We start from the raw sequence: 21,812 nt of genomic DNA, 5'->3' as shown, positions 1-21,812 counted from the left end.
TAGTTAGTGCAGGGGTATGTGTGGCCATCACCCCATTCTCATTCCTCCCATACCCTTTGTAGCTGTTAGTTTTAAGGTCCTTGTACTCAAGGAACCTGGTGAACTGGAACTAATTCTTGTGCATGGCCATTGCTGGGAGGGGGAGAAGACTTACGAACTGGCGCCCTCTACTCCCCTGGCATACTCATGTAAGGCTAGCCACATTCTACCCTTTAACGTGTGAACATACCTTTCTTGCTTTGTCTATAGCTTTGCATTTCTCGCCTTCTCTCATGTATTACTAACTCTGTAAATTGCCTTTGGATACAGTTTGTACGAAAGACACTCTACAGAGAGAAGCCAGTTATTTTGTGTTGTATTGCACTCGTGCCCAGAAGTCCCATTCGGTATCAGGGTTTGGTTGTGCTAGCTGTTGCACAAATATGTAGGTAGATGTCTCTGCCCTGAAGGGCTTACAGTCTTCTGTTTTTGTACTGGAACAGCTCAAAAGTAATGGAATCACTTGCGCTGGTATTTGGGTCAGGACTGGGGGGGCCATCAAGCCCTCTCTTCCACAAGCATTCCCAATCACATTTTTGAAAAGAAAAACAAAAAGAATTTACCTGTCTTCCCTCCTTACCAGTGTGAGAGCAAACTGAGGTGGCTAATATGGAGGGATGGTGGTTTTTGTGCTGTAGACATCTAATCTTGAAGAGATGTAAAAGCAAATAATATTAGGGTTACATCAGGGCACCATGACCGCCCTTTTTATTTAGAGTGCCTGTGTTTGTTATGTATACGTGCCAATTACATGTGGCCTTTGAGCCTTTGGTGACATGCCATTGCAGTCCTCAGTAACATTTTGGTTGTGTTTTTGTGGTAGCTTTGTGCCAGTGAACTTTCCAAACAATGGTTCAGATTATTCCTCACAAATATTTCATTATTGTATATTTTATTTGAAATGAGTATAAGAATACCCCAGTCCTTCTCAGTAGTCAAAAAGTGTTTTGCGTTAAGCAGAGGCAGCAAATCCTTTTTCACTCTGAGAAACTGAAGTGGCTTGCATGCAGCAGTTGCAGTATTTTCTTTGACACAACACTAATGCCATTTGACTAGCCAAATCCATTCCCTACACCTCATATTTTAAAAGGAAACTTTGGATACAGGGAGCATTATTGGGGTATATGCCAAAAGGCAGTTTAATATCCCTCTCCTAAACCAGGTAAAAATGCTTCCGCAAACTGTGTTGGAGAATAGACGTCGCTGACAGAAAACATTTTCTTTCTTGGCTAACTGCAGCACATAAAATTCACTTATGACCAATAATGCCATTTTTTCCTTTGTTAATTAAAATAGTAATTACATAATCCCAGAGAGCCCACCAAAATCACTGTGTACACATTGTTACTTTCTATTGTCTGTAGTTTTTAAGTTTGATTGGAACTCAAATGAATTAACTGGTTTTGTTGAAACATCTCAGAAAAATCAAACTTTACTCAGTTTATATGTTGCAAATTTGGGACAGGTATGCTGCGTTTTTCTTGTAAAACATGGAGTTTGTACTCCTACTTTAAGAGCAAAACAAAACACAAACTTAACAGCTGTATCGCAATGGCTTCATCATAATTCACAAGGCCAGATTCTGGTATTCTTAAACACTGTGAGTGAATTCATATTCTTTAATATGAGCAGTTTGAGCAGTTTGGTACTATTCAATATGAGTAGGGCCATGGATCCAGTGTATCTGTTTTACCTTTCATCCACCCAAAGCACTTTACAAACATTCAAGTGTCATAACAGTCCTGTGAATTAGGCAGGTATTATCCCCCTGTTATAAAGGTGTAAACTACGACATACGTTAACTGGCTGATTTGAGATCACAAGAAGTGTGCTAGCTCTGAGACAAGAATCTGTTTTGCCGAACTTCCACATCTGTACTATAACCCCATTACTATTTTTTGGGAGGAGGCTCTGAATATGAATCTAGCATTTCTAAAATACTGGAGAGAAAAGTCCATCTCTGTATTCAAACATAAATATAAAGGACAGCGTTCTGTGAGTATAGTTTTAATTCTTTTTAAATGAACCATCAGCTTCACATAAGATTGATAGATACCTAAAAGAAGGGCTTTGTTGAACTTTCTGTTGATATCTTTGGTAGCTAGACAGACTAAAACATAAACCAAGGTCTAAAAATAAATATATTCAAATTCAACACAGAAGTGAATGTGTTCAGGGTTGTTTGGTTTTTAATCTCGGCACAACCTAATACACTTGGCAGCCTCTGCTCATGAGAGGCCTTGGCCTGGATTGCTGGGATACTGCAGGTCAAGAACGAAGTCTAGTTCTCTTGGCTGTGTCTGCTCAGGAGAGGCCCAGGATCAGACAGTAGGTATAGTGAAAGCCAAGACTGAGGAAAAAAAACCGAGTACTTGTGGCACCTTACAGACTAACAAATTTATTTGGGCATAAGCTTTCATGGGCTAAAACCCACTTCATTGGATGCATGCAGTGGAAAATACAGTAGGAAGATATATATACACAGAGAACATGAAAAAATGGGTGTTGCCATGCCAACTGTAACGAGACCAATTAATTAAGGTGGGCTATTATCAGCAGGAGAAAAAAACCCTTTTGTAGTGATAATCGGGTTTTTTTAAAATCCTGCTGATAATAGCCCACCTTAATTAATTGGTCTCATTACAGTTGGTATGGCAACACCCATTTTTTCATGTTCTCTGTGTATATATATATATATATCTTCCTACTGTATTTTCCACTGCATGCATCCGATGATGGGGTTTTTCGCCCACGAAAGCTTATGTCCAAATAAATTTGTTAGTCTCTAAGGTACCACAAGTCCTCCTCGGTTTGTTTGCTGATACAGACTAACACAGCTACCACCTCTGAAGACTGAGGAAGACTCTACAGAATTGCACAGTACCTTTGTGAATTTATTCTAGAAGATAAGCGCCATACATATATTGTTAAATATCTTCCTCTTCCTTTCTCTACCCTGTACCTTAATACACAACATAAAATCTCACTGATTCATTTTCATCAAAAAACAATTTTCTAGCTTTCAGAGGAGATGCAGAAACATGGAAACAGCTAAAGACATTTTGCAGTAGATGGAATAAACTCTCTGAAGTGCTAACAAAGTGATGATTTTCAAAGTTGCATTTGTGTGTGTGCAATTTTTGGTGAATACAAGTATTCACATCAAAAATGTTTTTGTCTTCATTCAGTTGGTAAACAAATAATATGCCATGTGATTTTTTTCTAACCAGTCACAGCTAATCAACACAGACAAATACAGATAAGAAATAAGATACATAATTTTACCCACTGGAACAAACCATCAAGGGAAATGGTAGAGTCCCAATATCTTGATGTCTCTAAATCAAGCTGGACACTTTTCTGGAAGATATGCTTTAGCCAAATGCAAGTTATTGGGCTCAATACAGGAGTAAATGGGTGAAATTCAATGAGCTGTGTTGTACAGACATTCACACTAGATGAGCTGATGGTCCCTTCTGGCCTTAAAATCCATGAATTTCAAAAAGAAAATAGGGAATAATCACAAAAAACTGCTTGTGCCAAGCTCCAGTTACGAAAATAATAATTGAAAAGGAAGACCCATGAGGAAACTGGAATCTGCTCCAGGATATTCTGCCAGCAGAAAAGTTGTTGGATAAAGTATTGATTACAATTATTCTCTGAGCTCTTCTGTATGGCACGCTGTACAGTCACGTTGGCCCATACAAGCAAAATAACCTCTGTGAAACTGCATCAACCGCTCCGAAGTGGAAAAGAGTGTAAAAATCAGGCTTTTTAGCTTTTAAAAGTTGTCACTGTGTAATTAAAACGTGCAAGATAAACTCTAGCACCAACTCATGTAGTTTACCTTTCCATGAGGGTAAAGTAGCACTAGTATACACATAGGTAACTTGTACATTTTAATCAATTTATGGTGACATGACATCTACATGATATAATTATGGTGCATTAGAAATACCTTAGACTGGATGGATGCCTAAAATTGAACCTTTGGGATCTTAAAATGTGGTACACAGCTACCATCTTGTATAATTTACAATAGATATGAAAGTATGGCCTATGGAGACTACTGATTCCAGAAGGCAATAGTCCAAGTCTGCTATTCATCTGTCTCTGTGAATATCTTTGTCTTTATGTCTTTATTGCTGTTGAACTCAATCAACAAGCAATTTCCATTTATCTAACAAGGAAGAGACATACAAGCAACTAGTATGGTTGTGTAGTTTTTGGTTGGTTGGTTGGTTGATTTTTCAAGTGTCCGCATATGATATTATACATACCCATTAAGTATGGCCCTGAGAATCCTGGCAAAATACCACTTTAGCTGTGGGTGTTGCAAAGTCAGGTCACCCCTAAACTAGACAGAGAAAGAGAAAACTGTAGTAAGTGGACTGGTATGTGTTTGCAGAAGGAAGTTATTAGTGATAGTAAGAAGGCATGGCACTGAAAAGACTTGCATTGTGTGCCAAAGGCATACCAGTGTGACAGCCCATTCAGTGCCGAGTGGAACACGGTTGTCAGTGCTCTCACAGTTCAGCGAGTGATATACAGGCTGTGCTGGGCACACAGCAAAGAGCAATTTATGAATAAATTTGGAAAGCTTTGTAACATATGGGGCATGTTCTGGAAAATGGCATCTTAGCAGGGGCCTTTTTCTTCCCTCTCTTCCCCTTCTTCCCCCCCGCCCCCCTCCAGCCCTCTACTGTCTGCTACAGAACCAACATGTTCATTTGTACCCCTTACAAAAACAGTTAAGAGAGCAACAACAGTGAAAGGATGAAAGAGAATGTCTTCCATAAACTCAAGAGGCATTACTGAATTCATCTGCAGCAATAACATCTGGTCATGGCATAAAAGCAGTGGCACAGATTCACTGATGCTCTTATAAAAGCTGTAATTGTTTGAAGAAACTGGTAGAAGACAGTTTCCTGCATGTAGGTTTGAATACAGCAGATACTCTTGACTTGAACCGCTTTTATCCAAAAGGCCTGTTAAGTGGTTATGTCCCATAAGATGCATTATTTCCATTGAAAAGAGCCAACTTTTCCATGTCCCCCATTCTATTAGGAAAAAACATGTTCTATTGCACAAGTGTCTAACGTTTACTGTATGTAGTGTGGCAATTTCCCATTGATTTAAGACAAGCCCCCCTTTTTATTAGTCATATTTTCTTCATCTATTTATAGATCAAATATGAGCAAATAAACCTGCCCCATAGAGATATTTATGCAACAGCCACAATACCACAGGTTTTAAAAAGGTGCCAGTCAATATCATCACATCGACAGCTCCTAAATGATTTACAAAGCACCAATGTTTGCCAAGAAAAATAAAGACTTGAGAAACTCTTCCCCTCCCTCCCCCCCACTTTGTTCTACAACTGCCCATAACTGTTAAGCTTTTCAATACCTTTGTTGCTTATGGAAACAGCAGCCCTGTATCATTTTGCTGGCTGCCACCTTAACAAGTATAATAAACCACACCGATTGGATGTCTCTATAGATTTCATGCTGGATTATCTCTGGAATTTTTGGCTTCGATTTTCAAAGCAGTGTAAGGGATTTGGATACCTAATTCACAGTCTAATTAGTTGAATTTCTCATTTTCTAAAATAACATCATCAAAATGTTACAGAACTGCTGTTTGGAAATTTTCAAATGATCCAAACCACAAATTCAGACATGGTTTGGATATTAAACAGAGCACTGACTGCAACAAATGTACAAGAGGATGACTTTACTCATGAATAAGAGGTCAGAAAAATGTGGAATCAGAGGCTTCTACTGATTTTCCCCACTTTTTACATTTATTTTTAAAAAGGCTGCCTGGTGCACAATTACCCATAACGTCTTAATTAACTAAATCTTATATTTATGAGGTGAATCGTGAGGAAACCAAATTTAAAGTTCCATAAAAAGCTACTGATGGACAGTCAGAGTAAAAAAGAGTGTTTGTAAAGAGGTTTGTTTCAAATGTATAAAACCAACTGTTTTGATCATGTGACACCAGGAGTCCAACAATCCTTTATTCTGCTCTTACTCATTTCTTGAAAGTCAATGGGATGTAGTTTCCTAAGTTGCCAAGTCATTTTTGAAAATGGGGCTCTGCCATCTAAATCATATAGGCCATGCAATGCTCACTAGAGCAATACCTAAATTAAAAGTCTGGGTGACGAGACTAAAGTGACTTTAAGAAATGGAAATCAGGTACTTTTCTAAAATATACCCACAGAACTAACATGATGAATGCCATCCATCAACCTGATCACTTCGCCTTTACAGAGGTCACACTTTAAAAATTGCTTCCCTTAGGAAAGTTTCTACCAGTTTGAGAGAGATTGTTTATAATTAAAAAGGGGAACGCCCCCAGAACAATTAATATCTTTCCAAAAGGCAGATATTCATATTTTATAAGTGCAGTTGCTCTGAATTTTCCTGGAACTATATAATGTGACAAAATAAAGTATACCTACATCATATACTATTAGCTGTATAGTGATCTGTAGCTTGAATACTTCTGTAGATTTATTATAGGAACATGAATTGCCCTTGACGGCAGTGGGAGTTCTGCTTAAAAATCACAACAGCACTCAGCCATTCACAAAGTTGGTTTTGAACTTTACTTTGAACTTTGTATTATACCCTAGCTATTAGTGACTTCATTAAGTCCAATATTATGAGATGTTCATTTACAAATAAATAAATTAGTTTTTGGCCCATTGTGGCGATCTTCTGTATGGAACTGAGATAGCTCTGGGCAAGTGGAATCAAACTGAACATTGCTATTTCTTCAAAAGTAGCTATTTGTTGTGCCTCAAGAGCATGTTAATGCTGTATCAGTTACTGCTTCCACCATAGTAGCAGACTGTTCCACTATAGTCTGTTCCATTATAGTTGTAATCACTTGCACCGTCACAATCTGTTACCTTGTTTCTTAATTCCCCTTTTGTATTTTCCATATTCTGACATTTACTAATGGTTTTGTGCACCAGGCTGGTAAAATGTGGGTTATACAATCCTTTTAGGATACGCTACCGTTGTGTTTTTTTATCTAGTACTTTAATAAGCTATATTCTTTATTTTGCTATTTCTAAATGATCCTTGAGAATATTGAATGTTTTATTATTTATTTGATTAATATTCCATCCTAACCTTCCTTGATTTCTGCCCCAAAATCTATTTTCTGGTAAGGGCATCTTAGCCCTTTTTCTCAAACCTTTCTTGTTGGCAGGGGAGGTTGAAACGGTTGTGGCAAGATTTCTGCAGCGTCGTCTGGATACCTCTGATTTCCTGTCAGCCAAGTTTTAGGTCTGGGTACTCTACAGTGATTTCATTAGGATTCTTGGTCACTGATTTCCTCCTGGCAATGAAAGAAGGTTAGGAGTCCTATCAGATTTTCTTAGATCTGTCAAGCAGCCTTTGATACTGATGACCACAAGGTGCTGCGGGCATGCTTCCAGGACCTGTCAGAATGGAGGATCTGTTCTTTGGCAGCTCTGTTCTTTCTTTCCTGAGAGGTGTCAGCAAGTATTCTAGGGTAATTGGTCACCCACTCCAAGGTTTCTCACCACCTCTCTGCTTCAGTGTGTATGTGAGGTTACTACGATAGATAGCAAGTTGCTTTGTGCTGCAATGCTATCATTATGATGACACCCTGTAACGATGCCTTAGTGGGTCACAACTGAGGATGCCAAATTCAGGATGAACTGCTGAGAAATAGGGATTTCAAATGCTTGCTCCTGGGGTAACACCCACAAGGTAGCTAGCCAGCACATCTTGAAGGAGCTGTTGAAATTAAGTGGTTCATCAAGAAACACTTGGTTGACAATGGACCCTGGAAGATGCCCCGCTTACACTGAGTGGACTGTCATGTCAACTTGCTGTCTGGAGTGTAGGTAATGGCTTCCTGCAGTGACTGAGGGAAATTGGGCATGAACATGTGACTTGCCCATGTAACTCCAAACTCCATCTTAGTGCTGTAATTTCCCACAGTAAGAACAATGGGAGGCCCTCCACATGGCAAAAGCTATAAAAGGCTCTGAAAACACCTCCATTTTGTCTTCCTGCTGCATTTTCCACTGTATGCATCCGATGAAGTGAGCTGTAGCTCACGAAAGCTTATGCTCAAATAAATTTGTTAGTCTCTAAGGTGCCACAAGTACTCCTTTTCTTTTTGCAGATACAGACTAACATGGCTGCTGCTCTGAAATCTGAGAAATAGGGAAAACACAACCCAAAACTGGTGGTTATTTTTTATAAGATATACCAAACCAGCCACGAAAGTAAACTCCTGTTTTACCACACGGGCTAACAAGAAAACATAAAGGCAGTTTTCTCAGGCATTCCAGTTTCTATATTACCACCAAAAACACTGGATTCAGAGAGTGGTTCTTTACAATCAGTCTCATCAAATAGACTTTTCTGATCCCAAAGGCCCAGCCACACACCCGGGTCAATATAGAACTTAGATCTGACCCAAAAATCATGCTGATGCCAGTCCTTTAGTATCTAAAATCTAAAGGTTTATTTATAAAAAGAAAGAAAGGTGAGAGTTAAAATTGGTTAAAGGAATTAATTACATACAGCGATGGCAACTTTCTTGGTTTAGGCTTGTAGCAGTGATTGAATAAACTGCTGGCTTAAGTCAAGTCTCTGGAATACATCGACAGCTCAGATGGGTTATTTAGTCTTTTGTTCAGTTTATTTAGTCTTTTGCTTCAGTTTGTAGCAAAGTTCCTCTAGAAGTAAGAAGCAGGATTGAAGACAAAATGGAGGTGTTTTCAGAGCCTTTTATAGCTTTTGCCATGTGGAGGGCCTCCCATTGTTCTTACTGTGGGAAATTACAGCACTAAGATGGAGTTTGGAGTTACATGGGCAAGTCACATGTTCATGCCCAATTTCCCTCAGTCACTGCAGGAAGCCATTACCTACACTCCAGACAGCAAGTTGACATGACAGTCCACTCAGTGTAAGCGGGGCATCTTCCATGGTCCATTGTCAACCAAGTGTTTCTTGATGAACCACTTAATTTGAACAGTTCCTTCAAGATGTGCTGGCTAGCTACCTTGTGGGTGTTGCCCCAGGAGCAAACATTTGAAATCCAAGTATAGAGCCAAAACTTATAACTTCACATACAAAAATGATACATGCATACAGATAGCATAATCATAACCAGCAAAACATAACCTTTACAGAGACATCTCACTCAACCTTTGTACAATATTTGCTGCAAATATATAACAGTGGTTACAACAATGATCTATATGGTTATATTTTAATTCGATAACGTCACACACCCATATCGACATTGTCTTTTAATAAGATCCAGGCAGTGCAGATGCCTTGCTTTCCTGGCCAGTTCCCCTATCCAATTTTATTTTTTTGTAAATTTATCTTCTAATTTATATTTTTCACACATGCTTTAATTTTGGTTTTCCACGGATAACATTCTCTATCTGAATGAGTTAATATGCAAACATTTCCCAAATACCTTCCATCAATTTTGCATGAATAAACTTGAACCTATCTTTGGATGCCCCTGTTGGTATGGTTGGTGTGTGATTTTTCGAGAAAGTCTTGGGTGTCCCTTTATATTTCTTTGGAGTAAGTCATGTTAACCCTCTTGAAAAACAAGAGGCCTCTGCACGACATATTTCACAATCCAGTGGTAGCTGTGGCAATATAATTTCTGAGGAAATGCCCCTAAATAGTGCAAATGGTCATTGTCTGTTGGAGAGTCCATCTCTTAGGACAGTTATACGATCAGCTTGCTGCTGACTTTTATCAAAATTAAATATCCTAAGTTCCGTTTGGTGTAATTACATTTTTCCCACCTTCATTCCCTTGCCGTTTCAATAGATACTGTCATTTAAAGAGTTGCTGTGTTGCTATTGCAGTGGTAGAGGACTGACATTTCCATCACAGTGCATTGGGTCTAGCACTGGTACTGTGGCAAAGACAACTTTATTCAAACTTTATTGTTATGTTGTTTGTAGTGTACCAAATTGTGCCATTTTAATTAAACATTCCATCCCGAGAGTCCCTGAAACACCTAAATATCAACCACCTAAATCCTGGCAGTCCAGCAGTTTGGCACATATCTCATGCATAAGCCCCAGTGGAATTCACAAATCAGGCGTTCCCCCTCCTAACTTGCCTTCAGGGCCTGACTCGGTAGATGTGCTCAGAGCATACCTAAACCCATACAAAAGATGACTGAGGAGGAGGAGATGGTGCCCCCAACTAGTTAGAGCACTCATCCAGGACATGGGAGATCCATGTTCAGATCCCCACTCTGCCTCATGAGGACGGAACTTGAATTTCATCACCCACCTCCCAGGGCAGTGCCATGACCATAATCACAGTAGGGGTCTACTATAGACCACCAACTCAGGAGGAAGAGGTGGAGGAGGCATTTCTAGAACAAATAACAGAAAAAACCCAAAACACAAGACCTGGTAGTATAAAACACAAAATGTGCAATAAGTTCTTGGAGTGCATTAGGGAGAACTTCTTGTTTCAGAAGGTGGAGGAAGTAACTAAGGAGACAGTATTTTAGATTTGATTCTGACTGACTGGGAGGAATTGGTTGTGAATCTGAAGGTTGAAGGCAATTTGAGTGAAAGTGATCATGAAATGATTAGGTTTCATGATTTTAAGGAAAAGAAGGAGTGAGAGCAGCACAATAAGGACAATAGACTTCAGAAAAGCAGATGTTAAACTCCGAGAATTGGTAGGTAAGGTCCCGGGGAAGAAAATCTGAGGGGAAAAGGAGCACAGGAGAGCTGGCAGTTTCTTGTAGACAAAACTAAAGGCACAATAGCAAATTATCCCAATGCAAAGGAAAGCTATGAAGAAGAATAAGAGGCCAACATGGCTCCTTTGCGAGCTCTTTAAGGACCAGAAAAATCAAAAAAAGATCCTTGACAAATTGGAGAACTAGTCTGAAAACAACCAGATGAAATTCAATAAAGACAAACAAAAGGAAGGAAAAATCAAATGCACAACTACACAGTGGGGAATAGTTGGGTAGGTGGTAGTACTGCTGAAAAAGAGTGGGGGATTATAGAGGATCACAAATGGAATATGAGCCAACAATGTGATGCAGTTGTGAAAAAGGCTGATATTGTTCTGGGGTGTATTAATCTTTATACCAAAGACAAGTGTTGTTTGTAAGACACGTGAGGTAACTGGCACACTCTATTCAGCAGTGGAGAGGTCTCAGTTGGAGTAGTGTGTTCAGTTGTAGGCACCACACTTTACGAAAGATGTGGACAAACTGGGGAGAATCCAGAGGAGAGCAACCAAAATGATAAAGGGCTTAGAAAAACTCAACCGATGAGGAAAGGGGGTCTGATAAGCATAAGGGACCAGGCCATAGGCAGTCTAGTCTAGAAGTCACCAAGTCAAGGACTATCACAAGGCAGCAGTCAGCAGTCAGGTATCAGAGTAATCACTAGAGCCATGGTCAAATAGGCAAGAGTCAGTCCCAGATTCAGAGACCAGAGATGGCTACCAGGCTAGAATCAGGAGGCAAGAGTCATGGTGAGAGTCAGGCTGGGGTCAGAGACTGGAGATTAGCAAGCAAGGTATGGTGTGGCATCACAGCAGGCCAGAAGTCTACATGGTTACCCAGACAACTTCCTGGGACATCCTCCAGGGTTAAATAGTGACCATGGACCAATCAGAAGGCCACAGGGTGCTGTTGCTCCGCTCCCTTTGGGTGATACTTCCTGTGGCACCTCATCTCCACAGTGCTCCTGTAGCCTCCTGGTGGTGATGTGGGAATGTTAGCTGCCCCAGGCTGCAGCCGCAGCTTCTAGTCCTGCAGATCCTTACAATAATAGTCTTCAAATATGTTAAAGGCTGTTATAATGAGAACTGTGATCAATTATTCTCCGCGTCCATTGAAGGTAGGATAAGAAATAATGGGCCTAATCTACTGCAAGGGAGATTTTATTTAGGTATTAGGAAAAACTTTCTAACTCTAAGGATAGTTCAGCACTGAAACAGGTTACCTAGGGACGTTTTGGAATCCCCACCATTGGAGGTTTTTAAGAACAGGTTACACAAACACATGTTGCAGTGCTTACGTTTAGTTGGTCCTGCCTCAGCATGGGGGGGAAGGACTCAATGATCTCTTGAGGTCCCTTCCAGCCCTACATTTCTACGATTCTGTCTTATTGGCTAGCATAGGCAGTTCTGTGTTCATTGTGCTAGCTTTTGTGAAGCCCATTCTTAGGTGCCCAACTCTCCCTATCCATTGTGTCAAGAGCCTAAGTGCCTAATTCCACTGGATAGCCCAGTGTCTGGATGGCAGGGTGCAGAGGATTGCAAAGCCTAAGTCCTCCTTGTGAATCTGACCAAAGAGTTTAAAGGAGCTGTCACGGGGTGGACTGGGCCCTTTAAGAGGGAATTAGCCCAGCACACCTGTGTCTCATTAACACAGCCTCTCAATGCGGCTTGATACAAGGTAGATGATCTTTATAAAGAGACAGAGGAGGACAGGAAATAGGGAGAAGAAGCTGTGGCAGAGGCTGTGGAGAGCAGGAGGCTGCTGCAGGAGACTCATGACCAGTGGGAAAGGTTTGGGCCTGAATGGTCACTTGGACACAGAGTTTGTGGAAAAACTCCAGGCAGAAATGCCTGGAAGTTTCTGCAGAGATAAAAAACAGGGAAGGACTCCAGATAGGATGGCCTGAGCATGGATGCTCAGAAGAGAGCAGGGAGTGTTTCAAGGAGTCTAGGGTGGGCTGAGGGGAATGGCTGATCAAAGCCTGCGAAGGGCTGAAAAGCTGTGCCCAGCTTGGAAAATTAAAAGCAGATAGACCAGACCTCAGGGAGGCAGGGCTGTGCCAGCCTGAGACTGGTGTGGAAGAGACTTTATTTTGAGTTTGTTTTATACTAGTAAACCAGACCCCTGGAAGGGGTGGGGTGTTGTGTCACAAGCCTTTGTGTAGTCATTGAGGAGACTGAGTGAAGGGGGAACTGAGGCAAGATACAGCAGTGTCACTTCAGGCCATGAGGAGGTGCTCAAGAGGTGGCTGACTTTGTTACAGGAGCCTTTTGGATCTTATATAAATGTAAGGTTTTTATCTTTAAAATGAAAAACAGATTAAATGAGGATAGCTAGAAAAGAATTTGATCACTTTGCTATTGATCTGCTTTATGGGAACACAGGAGTATTGACCATGGAATGGAGATTTAATTTTTTTGTATTGTATCTATAAAATATATTTCTACCTGTAGATATGTTAATTGAATAACCTCTGGTAAAACTCAGGTACAGATAGGGTCCTGGTAAGTGGATGAGATGTGGGTGAGTAGTCCCCAAGTTCAACTGCAGTTGTATCTGTTTATAACACAAACTTGGAGCTAGTAAAGGGCAGAAGTTTAAATGAAAGCTGATAATACTAAAAGTGAAAGTGTTGTAGCTGTGCATCAGAGCTACAGTGACTGACCTACATTATCTTCCTTGCTGGCGTTCTACTTTGTGCCAGCCCTATGATGATGGGGAGACAATGCCAGCAATGTCCAGAGAATGCAATAATATGTCCAAGGAGAAATAATGTTTATCACCACTGCCTCTTTTATAACAGGGAGTCTTGGTGTAAGATGCAGGGTAAATTCTCAGTGTAATGTACAAAGATTTAGCGTCACAAATTCCTGTTAACTTAAATGGGAACTATGTGTGACTAAATTTATTTGCATTCTGAACTCTAATATTGCAGGGATGTTCATTGTTTTGTGGGTTACCAGAAATGAACAGATGGGCCCAGATTCTGTTCTTAGTTACACGGGTGAAAATCCCAAGTAACTGTACAAAAACATGGTTACTTAAGGATTTATACCAAAGACGAGATCAGAATCAAACCCATAACTGGAAGAAGACACGGACCCATTATCCAGTGCTCTGCAACTTGTATAAATAGTGTTTCTATCAGACTTTGGTAGTCCAAGGGACATCTACGCGGCACGCTTCTTTTGACAATGTCTAGTTTACATTTGCACGTAAGTGCCCTCACATGGGTATAAATAGCAGTGTGGAGTTGGTGAGTCAAGTAGAAACATGCCTGATGGGTGTTGGTATGTACGCGAGTACATATTCTACATGGCTCTCATCTTGCCCAAGCCATGCCTCTGTTTACACTGTTGTTTTTAGCAGGGTAGTGTCCCACTACTTGCTGCTGGAGCCCTTCCCTGCCACAGAAGGTTTCCCCACTGCCTCCCTCTGCCAGAGCCTTTCCTCCATGTAATGAAAGGTTCCAGCAGTGAGGAGCTGCTGAAGACTTTCCCCGCTACCAGAGTCTTTCACTCACACGTGTATCTACATAGCACAGTGTGGGCACAGCTTGCTATTCACTGCTGTGTGTACTATACATATACTACATGCTGCCGCCAGCGGTGTGAAGTGTACACATAACTTCACCCTCACAGAGGTCTGAGGCTTTGATATATGAGATCAGATTTTAAAAAGTCATTTAAGAACAAATAGGAAAATTGGGACAAATCCAAAGATGCAACTGATTTGCGTTTAGTAATAACTAACCCATGGCAAACTAGCTGTTAAAATAGAACGAGGAGTCATCTGATGAAGTGGGGAAATAAATTTGTTAGTCTCTAAGGTGCCACAAGGACTCTTCGTTGTTTTTGCTGATACAGACTAACACGGCTACGCTTCTGAAACCTGTTAAAATAGAGTATCTTGGAATGTACTTAGTGAATTGTTTCCTAATTCAGTTGGTTATCTGCACTAACTTCTGAGAATGTAGGGAAGTAACTTATTCCATTTAAAAATCTGGGGCAGGAGTGATGGTCATGATTTTTATTGTGGTGTCCTGATCTTTGTGAATTCAGAATTAGATCCTTTCACTTGAATTTCATATGTGGTGGTAAAGTTCTGTTCCTTCTCTTAATTTCCATTAGCATCTGCACACTAAAAAGAGAAAGCAAGAATGATTGATTATTTTTAATCCCTAACCATATTTGCTATATTCTTTCCAAAATGCAGACTTAATTATTGCTAATCTTTCTACAAAATGTATGTTCTGCAAACTTGATCATTAATATCCTCTTTTAAATAATGAAAAGTTTATCATATATAATAATCAGGGAGCTATAAGAGGTGAGCCACATTCCACTGCACATTTACTCTGCATGTGTATGGTGTCTATTTAAACTGCACACTAGTCGAGACACAGACAGAGTGATGTTTACAAAGTCTAAAATGCTGTGGATCCTGTGCAAGTAATAGAAAAAATATTACAACTCCAGTGTTTAGAACTGGGTATCACCGTCAAGGTACATATTGTGTCTTATACCAAGGGCCTGATTTCATTCTCACACTGGTGTAAACCAGGAGTAACTTCATACACTTCAGTGGAATTACATTGATTTGAGAGGGTAATCAAGCTCTTATTATTGAACATCCTGTCCAATTAAATGTTTATCAAAATATTGCTAATATCTTGATATTGAAAGACAGATTTGTCCTATGTGTTTTAAATAGCTACCTACCTGTGACAGTCTGTACCCCTATGTTCACCCTTTTTACAGAACTATGATAAATCTTGTACAAAGTATGCCTGTGAGGTTTCATTTGAAAAATCATAATTTGCTGATCATTATGGCCCTGGTAAAGTATGTGTGGTAACACTGTATGTAAAGTTATCAGAATCTACTATATGATATTACTAAAACATGTCACAAGTCTGGAAAGCAGTCACAAACCAGTTCTCCAGAGACAAAAGACTAGCCAACACCTCAGCCAGGTGTCAACAAAATCAAATGGACCATCACCTTGTTAAGTGGCCATTTTTGGCAGGAAAGGATGTGGGTGAGTCCACACAGACTTTGTCTCCTGAACCTCAGCTGGAGAGGATTCTCAAAGAAGAGAATGAACTATAAGAAGGGAGAACAGATGCCCCAAGTGATCTCTCCCTTCCTCTGTACCCATGGCATTGACAACATGTGAAGAACAAAGGAAGTAGCATTGCCCTGCGGGAGGGATCCTGACTGAAAGGAATTCAGCTGGTAAGACTGCTGAAACATGTGGTGAGAGAGACTTTGCTTTGAAATCACTAACTTGTTAAGTTAGGCATTAGTTGCATTTTACTTTTTTCTTGTAATCAATCCTGACTTTTATGCCTCATTACTTGTAATCCCTTAAAACCTATCTTTGTGTAGTTAACACATTTGTTTTATTGTTTTATCTAAACCCGTGTGTTTGGGAAGTGCCATTTGGGATAACAGGGTTTGTACATATCACTTTCTTTTAATAAAATGACAAACTTTATCCGAATTTTATTGTCCAGGAGAGACCTGGGCAGTTCAAGCTGCACGTTTCTGGGGGAAAGACTGGGAATTTTCTGGTGTTGCTCTGCAGTGTAATTCAAAACTGTCTGGCTGTAGCACTCAGACAATATAACTGGGATTAATTTACATGCTGAAGGCTGTTTGTGAGCAGACCAGGAATGGTAGCTCAAAGCACTGTAAACGGCACCCTAGGTTCATCAGTCCAGATCGTACCCTGTCATACAAGCATTTTGAAAGCCAATTTCTATTAGAAATCTAGCGAATGGGGGAACATTGTGAAGCTGACTGCTGTTTGCATTGTATTTCCCTGGTAGCGTGTTACTTGGAAGAATCTCATTAATGAGTGCACTTTCCCACATGAGTGACTTTCATTGTCACTGCTCTAAATATAAATGTCATGGGACATTTTGCTGTAGGCATAAACCACATTACATTTACGTGCATATAAGATTGGTCTTCTGACATATTTCCCTCCTTTAAAATTCTTAAGTACTGTAGGGTGTGGAAGAAATAGTTGCAGAATTGCATATTTACATTCCAGCGTTAGTTACTATTTATTATATAAAGCTGACAAATCTGTACAGTGAACACGTCCTCAGTGATTTTTCTCATATCTGTGAAGCTAGAACAAGGTTTTGCTTTGTTGGTATTTCAGAAGTGCAAATGTTAAGGTGATTAGGAATGGTTTCACACCTTTTTATATGAACAGAATTTGCAATTGTAAATTGGCATCTTGCAGAAAGTAACATTACCTGAGTTACCAAGAACAGGCTGCTTGCAAAATGAGCACATAGATGTGCTGTATAGTAGTTTAAAATAGCCATAGCCTTTTTCTGTGGAAGGCTCATTCTGACAGAGGAAAAACACTTATTTTTCATTTCACCAGCAAGAATATTTGACCTAAAAAAACACTTCAGTATTTTACAAATTACATTTTGGGGGGGAGGGGCAGGGGGAAGAGGAGGAAGATTTATCACTCGGTACCTTTGTCTTGTTTACTTTCTTTTGTTTTCCTACCTTAAGCCAGGTGACTCAGTCTCTCCCTGCTACTTCTTGATGCCTGAATTGGCTTTCCTGGAGGGAACACTTCCTGTCTGTGACTGACAAGAAGCACTGTTTCTGGTGGGGTGGATTTTCTCCATCGTTCTTTGTTTCCTTCAGTCTCTGCCTCTTTCTCAATTTTTAATCCTTTCCTTTTGCGGTTTTCTATCTCCTGTTCTCACTGTACTTTTCCTCCCTCTTATTATACTTCATTTCTCCTTCCCTTCTGTTTTCTCACCTTCACTTCCTTCTCTTTTCTGCCAACATCCTTTTCTGTTTTTCTATAGTCATCAGAGTCTCCTTCCCTCCTCCATTTGCCTTCCACTTGTCACCCACTTCTGTCATCTTCTCCTACAACCCTTTCCTTTCCAATTTCCTTTCTGCCATGCTAAGGTTTCCCTTCCTCTGCTCTTGATTTCCAGAAGATCTCCCCCCACATTTTCAGCCTGCAAGTCCACACATTATCTTCCTCCCTCTAGCAACCCCCATGCTGAGCATAGTGCTCCATACAGACTTTAGGAAGATTCTTCCAGTCTGACTGTGAGACAGCAGGCCATTTTCAGAGGCTTAACAAAGAGTGCAGAGCACTCGGTACCGATAGTGTTTAATCCCTGAAGACTGGAAATGTAGGAAGGTGGAAGACAACTGTGAGAAGCAGGAACTCCTGCAAAATGTGGGGGACTTGGCAGCCTTGTCTTTTTTATGTCTACTGTGTTATCCCTAGAGAACAGAATTGAAGGAAGACATATGAATGTGCTAATGCTGAGATTATTAGATGTGAAACTTTGCTACTGACTTACTTTTTTGGGTTTTGAGCTTCGAGTCTTAATGTTGCTTTATTTTTCTGTTGTGTTTAGATTGTCATCAGGGATTTTATCCTTATATTACAATCGTATTACAGTGTCCTAGAACTCTGTCTATAGAATTACTTCTGCGTTACTAGTGTCATGCTGGCCAGAACTATTGCAGTAAAAACTGAGCAGCATTTGATTACCATTGCTTTATATTTGTTCATTAAGAACTGGACTGAGACTACCAACATTTCAAACAGACCATTATACAAACATTACAAAATAACTTCTGGTCATTAATGATATTGGCCAATAATATTAGTGTGGAAGGCTCTGCAGCCCAATAACCAATCACCTGTACTACTCCAGTCCTCCAGTACTGTCTCCCTAATACAGTTATTCCATAAGGGAAAAATAGAAAAAGTGAATGGTTATTTTTTTATCTCAAAAAGAGAGAAGGGATACTTTCAATATCAGACTGCTTTATATACAGTACCTTTCATGACCTCAAGGCTGTACTATTGTGCCCCTTTTAATTTAAAACTGTTCTGTACAGTACACATCCAATACAGTCAACTTCCCGAGTATTCGCCCTAAGAAATATGGAACTCATTAAAAAGCTGGTGAAGTGACCTAAAATGTAGCAATTCCAATTAGTGTAATATAATTACAGTACTGACCTACTTGGTTAGACTTAACACAAAGCAATATTTTCATTAATAAGAGCCTAAGTGAAATGCCATTTGGGTAAATAAATGTTATCTTGCCTATGAAAGGGGATATTTATATTTCTTTCCTGACTGTTAACATTAAGAACAAGCATTGAAACTGCATTATGGCGTCTTTATTAAGGAAGGAACATAGTCCCAGATTTCCAAAGGTATTAATTTACATACCTAAATATGCAGAGAGGCATCTAGTGGGATTTTTAAAAGTGCCTAGGCAGCTATATATATATCTTTAGATACCTAAATAAAAAATTGACCCATGATCGCTTTGACATATTAGATATTCCATAGGGATTCATTTAATTTTCTTCTGCGACGAGATACAATTCACCACTGCGGCACCTCTTGCTGGCTGTCCTGGGAATTAGCTCTGGTTAACCAGTGCGCCTTCATCTAGTGGCATCTCGCTGCCATCGCTTTTTGTCATCGCTTGTTGCTCTCAGGACTGTAGTGTTCTCTTCTGAACACAGCCCTCTGGCTGTGCCCCGCTCAGTTCTCTCCCTTCCCCGCTTCTGTACAGGGCCAGCAGTCCTCTGTCCAGCCACTTGCCTCAGTGGCAGGCTGCAGTCCAGGGTCTAGCCACCTGCATCAGTGGCAACTGGAACCAAAGCGGGGGAGGGGGGGGGCTGCAGTCACACACTGCGTCACCTCAAACCCCAGCCATCTGTTTCCCTGGGCCATTTCCTCGCAGCCGTAACACTTTCTCTGCCCTTGTATCAGGGCCCCAGCCTGGCAGCCGGGAGCTCACTCATGTGCCTCTGACTCACCCAGTGCTGCTCTAGCCATACTGCTGTCTCTTCTCCCTCCTTCAGGGCATCCAAACCTCCCTCCTCAAACTCCAGGGAGTGACTGAAGCTTCTCTGTTCAGCAGCCCTTCTTATATGGCCCAGCCTGGCCCCGATTGGCTGTCTCTCTAACCCTTCTCCCGATTGGCTGTCTCTAGAAGCCCTTTCCTGATTGGCTGCCTCCGCAGCCTCCCCAGGGCTGCTTTAACCCCTCTACTGCCAGTGTGGGGCAGACGCCCCATTACACCTTCCCTGTGGAGATTCAGCATTAGATACAGAATCAGCAGCTAGAGAAGAACAAATAGAGAGGGTCCTCTATGCACATAGTTAGATATCACATTCTTCAGCACTTCCAATATATTTTTATTTATTAATTTTAATAGCCCATTGTCTAAGCCTCTGGCTGCATTTACATTAATATATCATCATTTATAAGACCTTTAACAACATACTGCCAACAGCTGAAAGAATCAAAAGACAATCCCTCAGATCTTTATTCCATAATGCATTATAAAATACACAAAGTCAAAGCAATTCTTCCCAGACCTTTCCAGAATCATCCTTTAAATCAAACACTTGCTTTATTGAGTTGATCTCTGGGAAAAGTCTGAGCAAACAAAGAGGCTCTAACACCTTGCTCTTAAGTTCAACAAACTTAAACATTGGTAAAGCAGAATAGGGATCAGTTCCAGAGTGATGAACACTCCAGAGAAAATGACTTGCCTCCAGGCCACGCAGAATTCAAACACTGTTATCAAAAACACCTTGGCTGATCTCAGCTCTTAGGAGGATATATACATCAGGGAGAGAGACAGATTAAAGCAGCCAGGATGCTCAGCATGCATGGTTTTATAGATTAGCACTAACCCTAAAACTATATACGTAGAGACTCAGATTTTCAAAACTGTCTAGGAGATTTGGATGCCCAGCTGAGGTGTGTGATTCCTCCCCAGAGCGGGGAGGGGGTTTGAAAATCCCACTCGGAAGCACTTACAAAGCCAGTAGGATATACAGAGAACGGGTATAATGTGCTCAATTCAGCTTTCATTGCTAATTAAGCAGGTTGCTGAGTTTTGCACTAGCTGAAGATTCCCTGTTGGGTGGCCCCAGGTAGAGTGCATCACTCTAGTCCGGCATAGAGATGATGAAGGTATGGATAACTATAGGGGCAAGACCATAGCTAAGAAAAAAGATAGCCACTCCCTAGACAAGCATAGATGTAAAACAGTGTGATTCTAGTCCAGAGCAAGTTAGGGTCCAAACAACCCCTGAGGTGTGAATCTCATAGACAAAGGGCGAGTATACCCTGTACAGAGGGAGCACACACCACCTCATCCAATTTATTTAGAAGCTTTCCATGCCCATCAGTGTCACCTCCATCTAGCCTGGAGTGAAATTCAACCAACTCATCTTCATCAGTGCCTCATCTCAGTAGGCCATCCATGCCTCATCTCAGGGAAGCACACAGCAGTACCATCCCGCTCTGATTGGAAAAAAAAGCATAGTGCTGATGATAAACATGCTGTTGTAATGGCCAACCCAGTGATTCTCAGTCTCAGTGTGTTCTTCAAGGGAGGACAGTCCCATGCTTGTCATGGAATCTTTGAGATCCTGAGTTGATTCACAAGTGTTCTTATCCCCAGGGACACTGAAGTTAACATAGGTAACTCCAGTGCCAGGCCAGACATGGATATTTTCAGCTGGGGAGGGTGACTTGAGGTACAGCAGAGCTGGCAATACATCAGCATAACTCTGCATGCAATACTATTAATTGCTTTTTCATTCCAGTTGATGAGTTGTTACAAGTTGCATTAACTGTGTCAAGAGAAACATACTTTTTTAGGACACATGAAAGTCCTATGTTGTCCAAGTCGTAATGCGATGTCTTTGGGCTCATATTGCTATTTGGCTTTCATCGCTATGTGATATTTATGTTTTGTTTATCAGTCATTAAGGCTTAGATGAAACTGGCTGACTTTGTACTACTACAGCAAAGAGCAATCTGCTGCAGCTGGGTTTATCTAGTCCATTGATATTTATGATTACTCATTTTCCCTTTGTTTGCAATTACACACTTCGTCCAAAAATCTGCTCCTAAATATATATCTACACAGT

General features: G+C 40.6%; 1 protein-coding gene across 3 annotated transcripts in view; it reads left to right on the top strand.

The window, feature by feature from the left end:
- Nucleotides 1-21,812, top strand: part of ELOVL6 (ELOVL fatty acid elongase 6) — a 181,718-nt gene that overhangs the window by 114,143 nt on the left and 45,763 nt on the right. The gene's annotated exons all lie outside the window — the stretch shown is intronic.

This window comes from Natator depressus, chromosome 4, assembly GCF_965152275.1.
Source record: "Natator depressus isolate rNatDep1 chromosome 4, rNatDep2.hap1, whole genome shotgun sequence".
NCBI classification, from domain to species: Eukaryota; Metazoa; Chordata; order Testudines; family Cheloniidae; genus Natator; species Natator depressus.
This window is presented reverse-complemented; position numbering and strand designations above follow the sequence as displayed.